Genomic DNA, 17,302 nt, shown 5'->3' with positions numbered 1-17,302 from the left:
ATTCTACCACTTTTCCAGACGAAATAGTGGCACAAATGTTTCTGAAACTGCCCCCAGCCGAGCAACGACTGGTGGGTATGTATATGATCCAGCACCTCATTACTCAGTATGAGGGTCAACACTCTGATCCAGGCCCGTTACACGATATCCTGAACGAGTTACTCCAGTACAGATGGAGAGGTCTGGGTACCGATTTAATTAGTGTTATTCTAGAACAGCGTCACAAGTATAGAACGTTCCTGAACCCGCATTTTGTTCACGTCTCACCCCCAGAAAGTAAACCATTCTACATAGACAGACAGAATCCGTTACGAGAAGTCCACCCAGTCCAAGGGACGGGTGGCGAAATGCAACGAGTGTTTGTATACACTCCGATTTCAAAGATGGAACTCCTCGAAATGAAAAAGCTAATTCCCTGTCATGACAAAGATCCAGCAGGGTTCCATAGAGAATTAAAAGACATGCTCCGTATGGGAGAATACACTTACCCAGATATCATTAAAATGTTAAAGGTTCTGCTACCCGCAGGGGTGTATGAAAAGTTAAAGGAAAAAGAATGGGAGGTGGGAGAGAAAAAGATCGATTGGACAGCTCTAGAAGCTGAAGACAAGGCACGAGTACCAGGTACCGGTCTTGGAGATAAATGTAAAGAATTACCAGAATTATTGATTCAAGTTTTACCCAGATTATTGACAACTAGAAAAGAAGACTGGGATGCCATCTCAGCCTGTAAACAGAAACAAGATGAAGACATTAGTGATTTTTATTCTAGATTTGAGAAATGTTTCAGTATTAATAGTGGTCTCAAGACAAGTAGTGAGTCATACCCTCATCTTTTCGTTACCAAATTAGTCGAGAATTCAAGTCCACAAATTAAAAACCGAGTTTTGAAAGTCGAAAGCACCTGGCAAGCAAATACTCCGTCCCAGATGCTCCAGATGCTCCAGTATCACCAGAATAGAATTAGAGAAGAGCAAGAACACGAAAGAAAACGTATGAAAGACACGAAAATGAAAGTGCTAGTTGCACAATCTATTCCTCAAGACAGTCAGAAGAGGGGTCCGATTCAAGCCAGTCATCCTGCGGCTCCCGTTAAAGGGAACTGCAATTATTGTAAACAGCCAGGTCATTTTATAAACGAGTGTGCAGTTCTGAAACACAACATAGCTACTGGTAAGACTAAAGAAAGACCACGTCCGCCGAGACAAGAACAAGTTTCACAGATTCCTCAGTCACAGAATGCACAACAGACAGTTACAGTACCGCAGCCTATTGCTGCAACACAGCACGTTACATCGCAGATGTACCAGTATGCACAGTCTGAGTATCCAGAGTACCAGTCATATTCATGAAACAGCCTAGAGAGGGAGGTAGGCTTGCCTCTCATCGAGATACCTGTAGACCAAGAAGGTCCCTATGTACACAGTCAAGTATTAGGGAAAGACAGAAAGTTTCTGATCGATACAGGGGCAAGTAGGACCACAATTAGTCACGCCGAAGTTCCAGGGGCTCCGCTCTCAGGCTCAAGAAATGTTTCCCTTGGATTTTCAGGAAAACCCATAGTTAATGAAATATCTCAGCCAGTTACTCTAGAAGTAGGTCCATTTTCCCGTACTACTGATCTGTTACTTACTAAGGCATGTCCAGAAAATCTGTTAGGTATTAAGACACTGAAAGAGTTAGGTGCAGTTATTTGCTGTTCCCCAGAGGGAATACGTCTGTTCCTACGTGACTTTAAGGGTCACTATGTATTACGAGATTTTGATTCCAGATTGTCTAATGTTCCGCAGCATTTATGGGCGCAAGGTCCAACTGATGTAGGTTACATGCAAATCACACCCTATCGTGTGACTCTCAAACCAGGTGTAGTGTTACCCCGAATCAGACAGTACAGATTGCCACCTGAGGCTGTAGCAGCCTTATCCAAAATTATTGACGAGCTCATGGCTCAAGGAGTAGTTGTAGAAACTGACTCCAATGTATGCAATTCTCCGATCATTCCAGTCATGAAACGTACTGATCCAAATGCACCCCCAGTATATCGATTAGTGATTGATTTACGAGAGCTTAATAAATGTATTATTCCTCAGTATCCAGTTGTTCCAGACATTTCTTCCCTGTTAACTGCCATTGATTCCGAAGCCATGTTTTTCACTGTTATTGACCTCAAGAATGCATTTTTTAGTGTTCCAATTCATCCAGACAGCCAGTTTCTTTTCGGATTTTGTTTAAATGGAAGGAGCTATATGTTTACGCGCGCTCCTCAAGGTTTCACAGAAAGCCCTAGTATTTACAGTCAAGCACTCAAGAGACAACTAGACAATATTCACATGCCAACTGACACTGCCCTGCTCCAGTATGTCGATGATCTACTGATCACAGCCCGTTCTGAACGTGCTTGCGAGCGAGCATCACTTACAGTTCTGTATTTTCTAGCCGAGATGGGGCACAAGGTGTCACCTTCAAAGCTTCAATTCTGTGTCCAGCAAGTGGTATACTTAGGACACTTGCTGTCCAAGAGGGGTAGGCAGTTGACACCCGACCGTATCCAGTTAATAGCGAATCTTCTCCAGCCCAGAACCCAGAAGGAGGTACGTGCTTTTATCGGCCTTACTTCTTATTGTAGACAATGGATTCCCCAGTATGCATTTCTAGCCAAGCCACTGATACAGTTAACGACACAGGAGGCAGCCGTATCGACTGTCCTCCCTTGGACATCTGAACATACACTTAGTTTCAACGAGTTAAAGAAAGCCCTATGCCAAGCTCCAGTTCTAGCTACACCGAACTACAGTAAGCCTTTTACACTTTTCGTTACAGAACGCGAAGGTACAGCATTATCTGTTCTCACACAAGATCAAGCAGGTCAATACAAGCCCTGTGCTTATTTTTCAAGCACATTAGATCCAGTCGCCCAGGCGTTGCCTGCGTGCCTCAAGTCAGTTGCAGCCACAGCACTAGCTATCAGACAAAGTGATTCCATAGTTTTAGGACATTCCCTGACAGTACAAGTTCCACATTCAGTAGAAGTTCTTTTAAACCGAACACAAACTCAGCACTTGACAATTGCACGTTTAACAGGTTATGAATTGACACTGTTCCAGCCACACATAGAAATTAGACGCTGCAATGTCCTGAATCCTGCTACACTGTTACCATCAGTTAATTCAAATCCAGACACACATGACTGTGTGGAAGTAGTTAACGTTACGACAAAGCCAAGACAAGACCTGACAGACATTCCGTTACCAGATCCTGACCTGACACTTTATGTGGATGGTTCATGTATGAGAACTAGTACAGGAGAACTAGTCGCCGCATATGCAGTGACTACTGACACTGAAGTTATTGAAACACACCGTATTGATACCCTGTCCGCTCAAGCAGCAGAGCTAGTTGCTCTGACACAAGCCTGTATACACGCCAAGAACCTGAAGGTTAATGTTTACACAGATTCACGTTACGCATTCGGAGTTGTACACGACTTCGGAGTGCTCTGGCAGGAGAGAGGTTTTATGACTTCTCATGGAACCAAGATTCAGCATGGTCTCCTTATTCAAGCCCTGTTAGATGCCATACATTTACCGGCATCTATTGCTATCATGAAGTGCAAAGCACATACGAAAGTTACTGACATTATTTCCCAAGGTAATGATCTAGCAGACCGCACAGCCAAGCTTACAGCACAGACACCAGACATTCCAGTAAACATGACACATACTCCAGATCTGATTACATGCATGACAGTTAAGGACCCTACACAAGATGTCATAGATATTCAGTTACATGCTACTCCCGATGAAATCAAGAAATGGTCTGTACAAGGAGGGGTCCAGACAGATCAAGGATGGTTAACGAAGGGTAGAGCCACATGGTTTCTCCCCGATTCTATGGTTCAAGTTATTATCAATACCGCACATAGTCCAGCACATTTAGGAGAAAAAGCTATGTTAGACAGTATCCAGAACATTTGGTTCAACAAGCATTTACGAGCTGCAGCCAAGCAGAAAGTCCGTACCTGTATGATATGTTGCCAGTTTAATCCAGGTAAAAGTGTCCCGGTGGAACAAGGTGGTTTCCAGCCCCCTGACCACCCTTTTGAGGTCCTCCAGATGGATTATATTCAGATGGAGCGATGTCGAGGTTTCAAGTATGTCCTTGTAGTTGTATGCGCTTTGTCCAGGTGGACAGAAGCATATCCAGTCCCAGATTACACAGCCGCGACCACTGCCAAGCAGCTGGTTCGTGAATTCTTCCCTAGATACGGACTCCCTAGAGTCGTATATTCTGACAACGGCCAGCCATTCTCATCCGAACTCATGAAACACGTTTCCCTGTTGTTAGGGTACCAGTGGAAGTTCCATTGTGTACGCCATCCAGAAGCAGCTGGACTAGTCGAGAGACATAATCAGACTCTGAAAATCCGTATAGCAAAAGTCTGTAAAGACAAGGGTGTGGACTGGTTAGTAGCTTTGCCAGTCGCTCTATTTTACATGCGTATGGTCGCACATTCCAGATCAGGTCTGTCCCCGTATGAGGTCGTATTCGGCCGCCCCCCTAACATGTGGGGTACTCCTAGACCCCGAAGTATTACCGATGTTTCATGTAATATGCTGACAGATTACCTAGCTTCCTTGATGTCTGCCCTCAACTCATGTCGTTCACAGGTTGCCGCCGCATTTCCAGACAATACAGAGGTGGCACCGCACGAGATCGTTCCAGGATCCTTGGTGATGGTCCGCAATTTTGACAGATCAAGTCCGCTGGAACCACGTTGGAAGGAGCCACGTCAGGTCCTCTTGACCACCCGAACTGCCGTCAAGTTAGAAGGCAGGAAGGGGTGGGTCCACCTCTCTCATGTAAAACTTTTCAAAGGACCAAAGCCAGACTTCAAAGACATTGCCAAGAACATTTCCCCGGATTCGAAGGATTGCCAGAACATTGTTTTAAAGGACTGTCCCGCACCAGACTTTATTACAACCCCTCCCTTGTTAGAGAAAACTCCGCAACAGGAGTATAAGTTAAAGCTCAGGTCTAATAAGTCAGCCAGTTTGATTGTATAAGTCCTCCCCTAGGTGAAACGGTTAGACTGTTTCTGACATGTATAAAATAGACCCCCATAGTGAGAGAGTCAGTCGAAGTTCACTGCAATGCATCGTTTTTCTGAGTTTCATACTATTCATCAGCATAATGATTTCCTGCATCAGTTATGCTTTCTATCTGTGTTTTCCAGTTCCTCATGTAAATATGTCTGCTCATGCTACAGTAGAGCACACGTTTAGTGATCTGCCTCCTCACGAATATTCATACCGCCTCGCCATGCGTAATAACACATTCATCCGTATGTTACATTATTCACACCAGACCAGCAATGCCACTAATTGTTGGGTGTGTGGTCGACTCCCCCCTTTCCAGACATCGAAGGGAGTTCTGCCACTGTTTCCTTATCCATTTTCACACAATGGTTCGTGTGGAGCATGGTCCACGCTAACGTCATCCTCAACAGATATGTCTTTTCTTAACAGTACATGTTTCCCAGACAAGCAAGGTTTCCCCCATAGAACAGGTTTAGATCTAGAAAATGAAGTATATAATTTAGGAAATTATTCGTCGAATTTCATGGTTCTGAATGTTCAGTCTGATACTACTCCAGACTCACCCGCTATTTCAGTACTACCAGTCAAAGGCGAATTATGTGTCCGTAGTTATGGTTCTGTACATATAGGTCATAGTGAATGTACTACTGTTATCCAGTATAGTGACAGTAGGAAATCTATTTTTATAGCTTCACGTCATTCTTATTTTGTTTGTGGTCAAACTGCATATGTCCGTCTGCCCCTCGATTGGGAGGGAACCTGTTACATTGCTTTCCTACTGCCACCTGTTTTTCTAGCCCCACCTGATTATCATAGGAATTCTTTCTTAGTACACACTAGACACAAGAGAAATCTCCCGATTGTCGATTATACTGAAACCGCCGCAGAGCAATTCATTGATATAGATAAAGGTGTTTTCCCTTATTTAGGTACAGTTGTAAATAGTAAGCTTATTCGTAGGTTAACAAGAACCCTTGAAGCTGTAGTAGATGAGACTGCCTCTGCTCTAGGTAACTTAACTGAAGAACAATCCTTTATGAGAATTGTCGTTTTACAGAATCGTCTCGTCCTTGACGTCATACTGGCCGATAGGGGCGGGGCCTGTAGAATTCTCGGATCCAGTTGTTGCATTTTCATTCCAAATAACGCGCCGTCTGTTTATTCAGCTATAACCAGACTCCATAAAATTGCCCATCTGTTACATCAAGATCCAGGCACCTGGACATGGTCCGGTTGGTTCTGGAATGTAATTTCCGCATGGGGATGGAAAGTCCTGTCCTTTCTAGGTATTGCAGTAGCGATCATATTTAGCTGCTGCCTCTGTATACAATGTGGCCCTGCGATTTGCAGCATGTGTGCTACCTCTTGTATTCCCAGTCCCAAGCCCCGTTCTAAATCCCGTTCCAAGACAATTCGAGACGAGCAAATGGTACTGTATGAAATGATAGACGGTATCATGAATATTGATGTTTCCTGATGGAAACGTAGTGACAAGGAGGGAATGTGGAAAAGTAAATTTTGCCATGTTCTGTGTCCCTACGCCCCATCCATCATATGTTATGTATGCATGACCAATATGCATATGTTATTCCCCATTTCTGATTAATGACGCAATTACAGTTGTGTCCACCTCTAATATGTTAGTTTCCAGTCCTCGTGAATACTACGAATATCAGGCCTATGTAAAATAATGTTGCCACGTTTCTCAGTGTGCACGTTATTCCATTATAAAGTCCCCGTTTCTAGGCCTCAAAAGGGCCCGGACCCTGGATTCAGCTCCTGTCTCCTGAAAGCCTCGCTGAGGAGCGATACAGCCCCCACCTGTATCCTCGACCTTTCACTTACTTCCTGCCTCGCACTGCCCGGTGCAGCCCGGCCCTGCCTCTAAGTCTGCCAAAAGTATGTTATAGTTCCAGCTATCAGTTCAGTCCTCCTCCTTTGCATTCCTAAGCTACTGAACTGCATCAATAGTTTCCGTCGTTGTCTAGCCTTCTCGTCTCCCTGTTAGAGAAATACTGTATTTAATGGTCATTTAGTATTCTTCATCACGCATTTCATGTAGAATAATGCATGGTCCAGTCTTAGAATCAAGTTAGCCTCTCCCCTCATGACTTCTAGTTTATATCAACATGTTCCCTAAACATTAGATACCAGATAGGGTTTAGGTACATGTCGCTCCGACCCTCCAGACTCTAGTCTCTGCTCCTAGCACAGAGTTCGTAGCCCCCAGCTTCTCCTAGTAACACGTCATTGCCAGTTTTCGCGCACCATTAGGTTAGAGGTCCCGGCTCCTTAGGTAGCCCCCTCCTATGTGTCCGCCCATTCATGACATATTCTGTTACGTTTTACTTCACATGTCTAAGTAAACTCCCAGTTACACCTCTTTTTACTGTTATCTCTCGCGACTGCTACACGTCATGCCTTCTGCTCCACCCACTGCTACGCCTACTGCAATGTAATGCTATGTGTTTGCGTTATGTATATAAATGAATGTCTTGTTATTGAATGTTAGCGCGCTCATCCCAGACCAAGCCCCGGCAGCTGCCGGGCCTCTTTTCCCCTGTCATCCTGTTCCTATGCAGGTTGTCCTGATCCTGTCCTTATGCTGTAATAAACCTGCAGAAACTCCTACTACCTCGAATCTTGACTCTTATTTATTGAGCTATCTGTTATTCATTCATTCATCCAAAAATAGGGTATTATTTATTTATTTACCACAGAATCAAGGGCTGTTTTACAATGTTTGATGTGAGATGACATTACAGTGTGAAGAGTTGTCAGAGAATGGAGCTTGTGATAAAAACGCCAAGAGGTGTCAGGAGGTGGGGCATGTGATGTCACTGCAGTGTGCTGTTAGTAGGTACGATCTGTGATATCATAATAGAATGATGTGCGGTCAGTGGGGGGGGGGGGGCTTGTGATGTCACTGCGGTGTGCTGTGTGATCAGGGGTTCAGGCAGGACTGTAACGTCACAAGCTGGGCCATAGCTTTGTCTGCAGCTCTGTGACCCCAAAACGAACTTGATTATGAACAGAGCCACTGGAATTATGAGATTCTGCAGTTGCTGCATTTTTCGCCTAGCTATGGATCTGTTGCATTTGTCACATAATCCGTATAATTTGCAGATTTTAACCAAATAAAATTGTTTCTAGCTCAAATGGATCAAAAGTTAGTAAAAATGCGCGACCTTTGTCGCGCCGTGAAAGGTCCTGAGCTAAGGTTCACTGGTTACTTTTCAGAACTTGTTTTTGTATTTGAATTTGAATTTGAAAGTGGTACTAATAAGCTGAAAACTTTGCTAAAACAGTGCTTACAAGGGTAAAAAATAAAAAATTATGAAGTAATCCTCTCACAAAATGTGCTGAATTACGCTGCATAATTTGCCTTTTCTTGCCTCGTAATTTAGTCAGCATAATGAATCCTTCTCCTGCCGCATAATTCCAGTGGCCCTGATTATGACTCTGCTTAAATTGTTGTTGTGCGGTTTGTACATGATGTCACACCTGTTAAGCTTTTCACCACAGCTCAGCAGAACGCCATGCTTCGCACTAAAAACAACCACTCACGCTGCTGTCTGAGGTGTAATTAAGCCAATTCCAGCCCCACCGGCCTCTGAAGCTGACCGGTGGGTGAATAGGGAATTCTCGGAGCTACTCCATGCATTTGAGGATTGCCGTTTCTCTTAAGTCCCACTTTCTACCACCCCTGCATGCGCCCTTCTACCTGCCTTGCAAAGCTGTCTGTCTGCTGGTTGCAGGCTCGGGGCATTAGAAAGATATATGCAGAAAGGGCAGCATTAACAGGACACACTGTACAACAGCCCCATTGGCGGCGGCTTACCGATGCCCACCTATGGATTGATACCAACAAAGCTGAGGAATGCACGAGAGACCGCTAGATGGCACTGTACAGACACTGAGATATCGGTACAAGGCTCGGAAAAGCAGAACACATCACCACCAGTGGCCTCTCTGGCGACGTCACGCTATTTAAATATATATATTTTATATATATATATATATATATATATATATATATATATATATATATATATATATATAAATATATATACCCACAGCAAGGGGCAGCTCTGCTGTACTTAAAAACTCCAGGCAGACGGCACTGTTCAGCTGCGGCACCGGATGGCGATAGAGAGACGTCAAGAGCTCGCCCAAGTCACTGAGCTGAAAATAAGCACAAGAAACAACTGTCACTGAGAGTCACGGAGGAGAGAGTGCGCGGCACAAGGAGTGAAGGCACGAGACAGAGAGGGAGAACCCACGAATTCCTGAACAATGTGGAAAAAAGAACAAAAACACGTGTCACAACAGAGATTGTCTAAAAAAGAGAAATGGCGCGAGGAATAAAAAAACGTAGAAAAAGAGTCACACAAGAAAGAATGACTGAGACAAGGAGAGGTCACAAGAAAGATAATTAACAAGGAAGAATTCCTGGTGGAATTAGAGACTGCATACAGAAGAGAACACACAGGAAAGAAAGCCGAGAAGAGATGTACGCAACCATACAACTCTCAGATAATAAATAAGAAAAAATCTCCACGTAATGATATACCTCATAAGTAAGAAAACACATGAAAGAATGCTTGGTCTATGAGAAAGCACATAAGGAGAACGCATAAAACAGGACTGATCAATAGGAGGCATGCGTGAGATAATGAACAAGGGAGAAAGGCCAAGTGGTACGAGAATTCATAAGGAAGACAGCACAAGTGAAACCCCAAGAGGTAAGGGAAGGCCTGTGAAACAGAACACTCGAAAAGAACAGCACAGCAGGAGAGCATGCACAAGACAAACAAGCAGTAAAGTAAGAATGTAAGCAGCAATAGATCCCACGAGACAGGAAGGCTATCTCGTGCCTAACCAGCACAAGTCATAATATAAAAATAGTGACTGAGCCAAGACTGCCTGTAAACTTCTAATAATATATAATAACCATTTACAACTACAACGCCGCGCGTCATCGCGATCGCGTGAAAACGAAAGTGATCGCGATCGCAATGTCGCGCTCTGTGCAAAGTACTCGAGGCATGCGCGAGCGGCAATGATTGGAGAGGCGGAGCAAGGTGCGCGTGCTTGTGCACGTAACCGCAAGCTGGTGGCCAGCGGGTAGCACTTTGAAAAGCCCCTTACTAAAGTCGAGCAAGCAGTGCATGCGCTGCTCTAGGCTCAACCTAATAAAAGAAGAGCCCTCAGGAACTATCTCCAGATGAACCAAACAGAGCCTTATAATCTGCCGTCTGACCACAATGTCCTATACATAGCCCTACAAAGTAACAAGGCAGCATTTTTCTGAAGGTACAAAAGACTTGGGACGACTTCCAGCACCTTGGAAGCACACAACCTGTGGTCCTTCACTCTGTCGTTCGCTGAGCGCAGCTCCTCTCTAGGCAAGCGATGGAGGAGCAGCAAGGGTAACTAGGGCACGTGAGGAGGAAATCAGACACTCAAGGGAGAATGGATCATTCGGTACTCTTCCACTGTATCACATACAATATGTCATGTGACAAAAATATTGCAACCGTGATATTGACTAACTACTACATTGCAAGGCAAATATAGTGTAAATAGATGCGGAGTTAAGAAGAGTAAATAGGCACTTAACTTGCTTATCGAGCGGTAGGAGATGTAGTGGATGCAATACGTTTTTAGTTAACAATATGGACCTTGATATAGTGTCGGAGACCTCCCATTACTGTCTCTCCAAAAACAAAAGTACAGACTAGCGCCCTCTACTGCCCCTCTACAATGAAGAAGTAAATCCTGAGTTGCACCTCTCTGCAACAGAATGCTGCTTCCTTTAGCCAGTATTCTGCCTCTTACTTCTAGTTAAAAAATAGTATAGTTGGCTTTTAGGCAAACTTTTCTTCCCATCAGATCATCACCACGCTCCGAATACTAGCCTACCCCTCAGTACTTACTCAAGGAGGCAGAATCATACATTCCATGCAGCATATAATCTCACTCTGATTCTAGAGTTTTGTAATGACCCATCAGGTTAGAACATGTGACCTGGGTCTCCTCTTGGGTCTGAGATTTTTACATACACAGCTCTCTCCTCAGTGACCAGATTTTGATATTCAGCAGATGTAAGGCTATACGATGGCAATGACCATTGATGCAGAAGGATCGCAATGACAACACCCATGTGCATAGAAAAACTGCAAAGGGACATATACCAGACCTTTAAAACTGATTCAATCTAAGAAAGATAGAAAAAGAGCAGTGCTGCTAAAAGTTGTACACTTTGTTAGATTTCAGAAAGCTTTGGACTAGCCCAAAAAGGAGAGGACGGGGCTATCAGTATACTTTGTCAGGGCGGTCCATACAATGGTGGGGAGCACACAGTGTTTTTTAAATACCCCTCACACACCAAAAGGACCCTTGGTGTCATGCTCCATCATTGGGGTCTTCGCACCCCTCTACGGGATGCGGCGTGCTACTAACCTGCGACTACGCGGGAGCACTTTTTATTGGCTATGCGTGGTGCATGTGGGGTTTTTTGTGCATAGGTGTGATCACCGCATAAAAGCCCCACATGCACCATGCCTAGCCAATAAAAAGTGCTCCAGCGTAGTCGCAGGTTAGTAGCACCCCGCATCCCGTAGAGGGGTGCGAAAACCCCAATGATGAAGCATGACACCAAGGGTCCTTTTGGTGTGTGAGGGGTATTTAAAAAACCCTGTGTGCTCCCCACCATTGTAGGGACCACCCTGACAAAGTCTTTACGTGGATTCTCTCTGTTTATGTAAATCTGAAAAGGGAGAAGGAATCCACTCATTTCTCTCCTTCCCCCTGTTGTTATTTTTGTTGTTGGGGCTATCAGTATGTCCTGTGTTGCACATCAGTAGCTGATTCACTCCGGTTTTCTTTGCATACTGGGACTTGTGGGCCTGTTTTTATAATGGTAAAAACCAACCTACAAACACCAGAAAGCAAGTGATAAGATAAGGACTGGATGGATTTCAATGTGTATGTGTGTGGCAAAGGGGAAGGTAGTAGATGGGAAATACTTGCATTCGGGGTGGGCAGAACTCATGGAATTTTACTCTGCAGAATTTCGTAGAGGTTCAAAAAAACTCAGCAGGATTCTGCGGAGTTCTGCCAATTCGCGGAAATTGGCACATCCCACTGCTTGCGCTGTGATTCAGCACGAACGGCACCACCCGGCGCGTCCGAGGGTGAAGCTACTTTAGCTGATTTAGCTAAGTAGATTTTCTACGCGGGCAGCAGCCTTTTGACCGCGAACGGTCGCGACCACCCACATTGGAAAAATCTTGCCGGATGTCCTCTAAGCGACCAAAAAATCTCGCTAGGGGATCACAAACCAGGATCGTACCTGCCAATTTACCCTTTTTGGCATGCGATTGGCGAAACGTGGTCAGAAGTACAAGTTACAAGAGTAGCATGGAATCACCAAATTCCACCAATTCCATTGAGGGAACGGAATATTTGCATTCAATGCATTCCGAAACAAAAAGATAAATATTCGAGGACCCTTCTTAATACTTAGTATGATTATTAGAAATATGCACACCTCGGTTCTCAAACAACCATACTTATAAACTATGTTTAGGTTAATTATCCATTTCCCATTTTCCATCCTATGTTGAAGTCCAGAAAAATGCCTGTGATTGTGGGCCTTGGCTAAGGGTCTCTTCAGTCTGCATAGCCCCTCTTTCAAATCTGCTATGTTGCATCAATGTGGTGAGGCAGTGTTTAAAGCAATCTATGTGTGTCCACGGTTTGTTATAGAAAGAGAGGGATAGGGAAGCATGAACTACATTTTAAGTATTGTACTTGGGAAAGACCTCAAAAATTCAGACTCTCCTGGTAAATCCGGGTTGTTTGATTACCAGCCCATCAGAACGCAAAGTTTCTAGCAGCTTTCTTTTGGAAAGCACACAAAAACCGGCACAGAAAAACTGTTTTCCACATGTTATGCCCCCAAAACGTGTAATCCCTGTTATTTCCAGCCCAGAAATTACCAGGACCCCGCCATGATGATAATTGGGATGGGAAAATAATGGAATTTGTAATTGGGCACTCATATTGAGTACCTATTAAATGAGGGATTGCCAGTGGAATCTGCAATTCCTAGTCTAGTTTCCTTGATAATTCCCCATTTTGTCACACAGACATTCCAGGTGAAAGGTAACATTTCATAATTTCAATGCGATCTTGAGTTGCCTCAGGTTTAAAGGCAAGGAGAGGGTCTCCTCCTGTACAGAGAGGTGAGGGTGTGTGTGCGGGGCAGACAGGTGAAGAAGAAACAAGCCTTCTCTCTAGGGTGTCCGCTCGCTACCTTTTAATAGAAAAACGTAAAGGTTGGATGTGAGCGAATATAACTTTTAGTTGACAGAATCAGATTAAGTTTTATGGCGTCAAAGTATGTTTTGGGGGAGAGGTGCTGTAGGGGTGTTAGGCAGTTCTCAAATGCGCATTTTTAATGGAAAGCTACAAAAACAGTTTGCAGCAAGAAGAGTCTTACTGTCTGATATATAAGTTCTGAAAGCACTGTAAACACTTCAACAAAATCTTTTTGGCATATTTTATAGCATTTTATTTTAAACTAGATTAAACTTTTCTTATTCAGTGTGTATTATGTGTGTTTAAACTATGGCTAACCAAGACAACATTCCCACAAGAACAACACATTTCACCCAGATTAAGGTGCCTTTATTTTTCATTTAAGGTGTTAGTATTACATTGTATAATGCAGTTACCTATAGAAGAAAGACCAACAAAATAGTTATGGAATATTTTCTACTTTTTCCACGTCTCTGACAGGATTACAGGTACTCGTGAATAAAGAATGCCTATCTCGCAAACCGTCCTCGTTTGAAGGGTGCAAACCTCCTTTCACTCATTTTCACCCTCCAGACGAGCAAAATGCCTCCCGTGGACTTCATTAAAACATCCGCTTTGAAGGCAGCGCCGCTGTGACGCAGCCTGGCTCGCTGCAGGTCAGTCAGGGAAGAAGCTTCGGCGGCGGCGGCAGGAAAGAGAGCTGGGGGAGGGTGCATGGCGGCAGGGGGCACGACTTACCTCAGTAGAGGGACGGTGTAGATCAGGTCAGAGCGGGCTGAGCAGTGGATGCTGCGTGAGGGTAGAAGTCTTTTAAAGGTGGTTCCTCCCCGCCATCACCCGCCTTTCCCCCACCGGCAGCACACAGAGTATTCTTTCGTTTACCTTTTGCCCCCGAGCAATAGGTTTCGTTTCTCCGCTGCTCACTGTCGACTCTTTCAAAACCATTTTCTTTATTGTTGACGCCCAAGGTGGTACCGTTCGTCAAAGACAAGCCTCACCCTTTTGGTATTTGTATGGGTACGTGCCCTTCTTCTTTTCATTGTGCGTGTGTCGGGTGGTCTGAAGTAGGGGCGAGGGTAGCAGGCGGTGCCGTGCCACAAGGTCCAAGGCTACCAGGGGGCCCACTTCCACTTTATTGTGGCCCTGTTTCACTACCAAACCAGGGGGCATTGGGAGTAGACCCCCCTTTCATTGCTGACCTTAGGACCCATTGTATCCTTGAAACACCACTGGCAGTGTGTGGTGTGTCCAGCACTCTGTACCCCAGTTTACTTTTTTCACTTTATGTGCAAGGTCGCAGGGAGGCTGAACGGGCTTTGGAAACTTTTATCAAGGAGCCAGATCACCTCTCATCATGTCGAAGTTTGTGCCAGCGTGTGTTTAACCAGTCTCAAAGTTCTCTCTCGGACCTCCTCAGGAGCAGGACAACCACTTGCCAGCCGCTTCCCATTTAGGGGTTTGAAGGGCAGGTAACCAGGGGGAGATATGCCCCCCCGGGATTCTTGGGCAGAAGGTACAAACCAGATGATTGTAACATGATTTTGCCTATGTTAGTTGGCAGGAGTGTAATCACCTTATACATCCTGGCATATTGGGCTACCAGCCACCATTTTATGGTAAAGTGACACGATGGCTTGTAGCAAGCAGGTGTAGCCGGCAGTTTTTTTGTTGTCAAATCTTTTTATTTCACCCCCATAACATGGAGTTGCAGTGGCATGACTTGTACACAGCGTTAAGCCTACAACCCAACAGGGCCGGCCGCGTTCGAACATGAGAAAAAGGAAAAGCATTGACAATAATCAAGCTTCAAATTATACACAGCGGTTTACCTACAACCCATAAGGGCCGGTCGCGTCATACTCAGTCAACAGATCCTGTGTAGTCACAGCCCAAGATAGCCCGATCCCCGGAACATCGGGAACCAGAAACCCCAGAGGGGTAGAACGATAGGACCAAGATGGTCAACACTTCAGTGAAGCAACAGAAAAAGGGACAGCAAAGTAGAGAAGACAGTAGGAGTAAAGGAAAAGATGAGACTAAAAGAGAAAGGGGCCATTAGACGCTAGGAGTGGGGACCAATAGGGGTGAATAAAAAAGGGGGAGTATTGCGTCAGCGGTCGGGGCAGTCAATGTCATTGACAATGCACTATGCCTCACACACCCAAGCCTCATGTCAGCAATCTACTGTAATCAGAGGGAACTAATGCATCTTCTACTAATCGCAGCGCCCTGAGCTTGGGGGGCATGTTACGCGCCTGCTCTACACCGCACAGGTATTTCACCAGGGGTTGCCACACCGCTTTGTAGCGCACATCTCGGGCCTGCAGTCGAGCCGTGAGAAGTTCCAGTGTTATGACATGCCAGAGGCGCACAAACCACGCAGCGATGGGCGGGTCCTCCACCTTCTTCCAGTACAGGGCAATGAGCTGCCTGGCCGCTCCTAGCATTTGGAGTGTCAGCGCCCACTCACTCCGAGTGAGGGCCGTCAATCCCGCAGGTTTAATACCTAATAGTATCGTACAAGTGGCCTCAGGCAGAGGAAACCCCAGCACCCCCCTGATGTGACTTAGGACCTCCTTCCAGAAGAGGGTCAGCAAAGGGCAGGTCCACCATATGTGCAAGAAATCCCCAGTCGCAGATTGGCACCTCCAACACAGGGGAGAAGAGGTCGGGAACATTTTATGCAGCCGCTGTGGCGTGTAGTACCACTGCGTCATTATTTTATAGGCATTCTCCTGTTGCGGTATACTATGGTAAATCCGGGGTATGTCACGCCATAGTCTGGACCATTGCGCCGGGGTGATGTCCACTTCCGTGAGAGAGTGCCAGCGTTGCTGGTATGGCGGGGAAGGCGGAGTGTGCGGGTGTTGCAAGATCCGGTAAATTTTGGAGATCAGTCCCTTTGTCTCTGTAAAAGAGCGAGCCAGTCGTTCAAACGGGGTGAAGGCGCGCGTGGCCGCCTGATAGGTATCGTCTGCGAGCACCCAGTGCTTCAGTTGAGTGTACTGCCTTTCAGCCGTACGCGGCACTCTGAATTCCTCCCTGCAGTCCGCAAAAGTCTTGAGGGAACCTCCATCAAACAGATCCGTGAGCACCCTGCAGTCACCTTGAGGCCACCTACGAAAAGCCCCAGTCCGATGCGCCGGGGGAAAACTTGGATTCCCTTCAATAGGGGTATGAGGCGAGGGGAAGGTCGTAAGGCCCTTACGAACCGCTATCCTACATCAGATCTCTAACACCGTCTTCGTGGGCACCGCCAGGTACGCGCTCGGGGATCGTCCTGCTCTAGGCTTCCATGCCAGATCCCATATGGTACGCCCGGTCACGGCCCTATCCATATGGAACCACCCTTTCTCGCTCTCTGTCGCACCCCACTCCACTACGTACCGAAGGTGAGCAGCCCAGTAATATTCTACCAGGTTGGGGCAGGCTAGGCCCCCCCGGTCTCTGGGTGCCATCAGTAAGGCTTGAGAGAAGCGAGGCCTCTTACCCCCCCAGATGAAGTTTGTTAGATCACGCTGTAGGCTTCTGATGCTATGCAGCGGTATAGGGGTAGGGAGACACTGAAATAGATACATGATTTTGGGCAGGATGGACATCTTGACAGCGTTGATTCTGCCCAACCAGGATGGCACTAGCGGTCTCCACAGCTGTAGATCCTCGAGAGCCGGCAGTTTTTGAGATGGTTTCGGACACAGAGGGTTGTCCTGCTCACAAAATACCCCAAAGCCGATGAGGAGTGGGGGAGGACCGAATGGCCCAATACAGTGGTTTACCCCAGGGATGAGTCATGAGGAAGAGCACTGCTGCCCCAAGCAGGTTCAGGAACACGCAGTGGTTGAAGTGGGGCGGGGTAAGGCTAGCAGGATGCACACCAC

At 45.8% G+C, this 17,302-nt stretch overlaps 1 protein-coding gene across 2 annotated transcripts in view; it reads right to left on the bottom strand.

Annotated features, from left to right (window-relative positions):
* The window catches only part of LOC144823782 (interferon alpha-inducible protein 6-like), a 56,960-nt gene extending 42,666 nt beyond the window's left edge, over positions 1–14,294 (bottom strand). For both annotated transcript variants that reach the window (XM_078682609.1, XM_078682610.1), the window contains exon 1: positions 14,163–14,294. The gene's annotated coding sequence lies outside the window, so the exon portion shown is untranslated. The remainder of the gene's footprint in view (positions 1–14,162) is intronic.
* Between the last annotated feature and the right edge of the window lie 3,008 nt (positions 14,295–17,302).

The sequence above is a fragment of the Lissotriton helveticus genome, chromosome 3_1, assembly GCF_964261635.1.
Source record: "Lissotriton helveticus chromosome 3_1, aLisHel1.1, whole genome shotgun sequence".
Classification (NCBI taxonomy): domain Eukaryota; kingdom Metazoa; phylum Chordata; class Amphibia; order Caudata; family Salamandridae; genus Lissotriton; species Lissotriton helveticus.
This window is presented reverse-complemented; position numbering and strand designations above follow the sequence as displayed.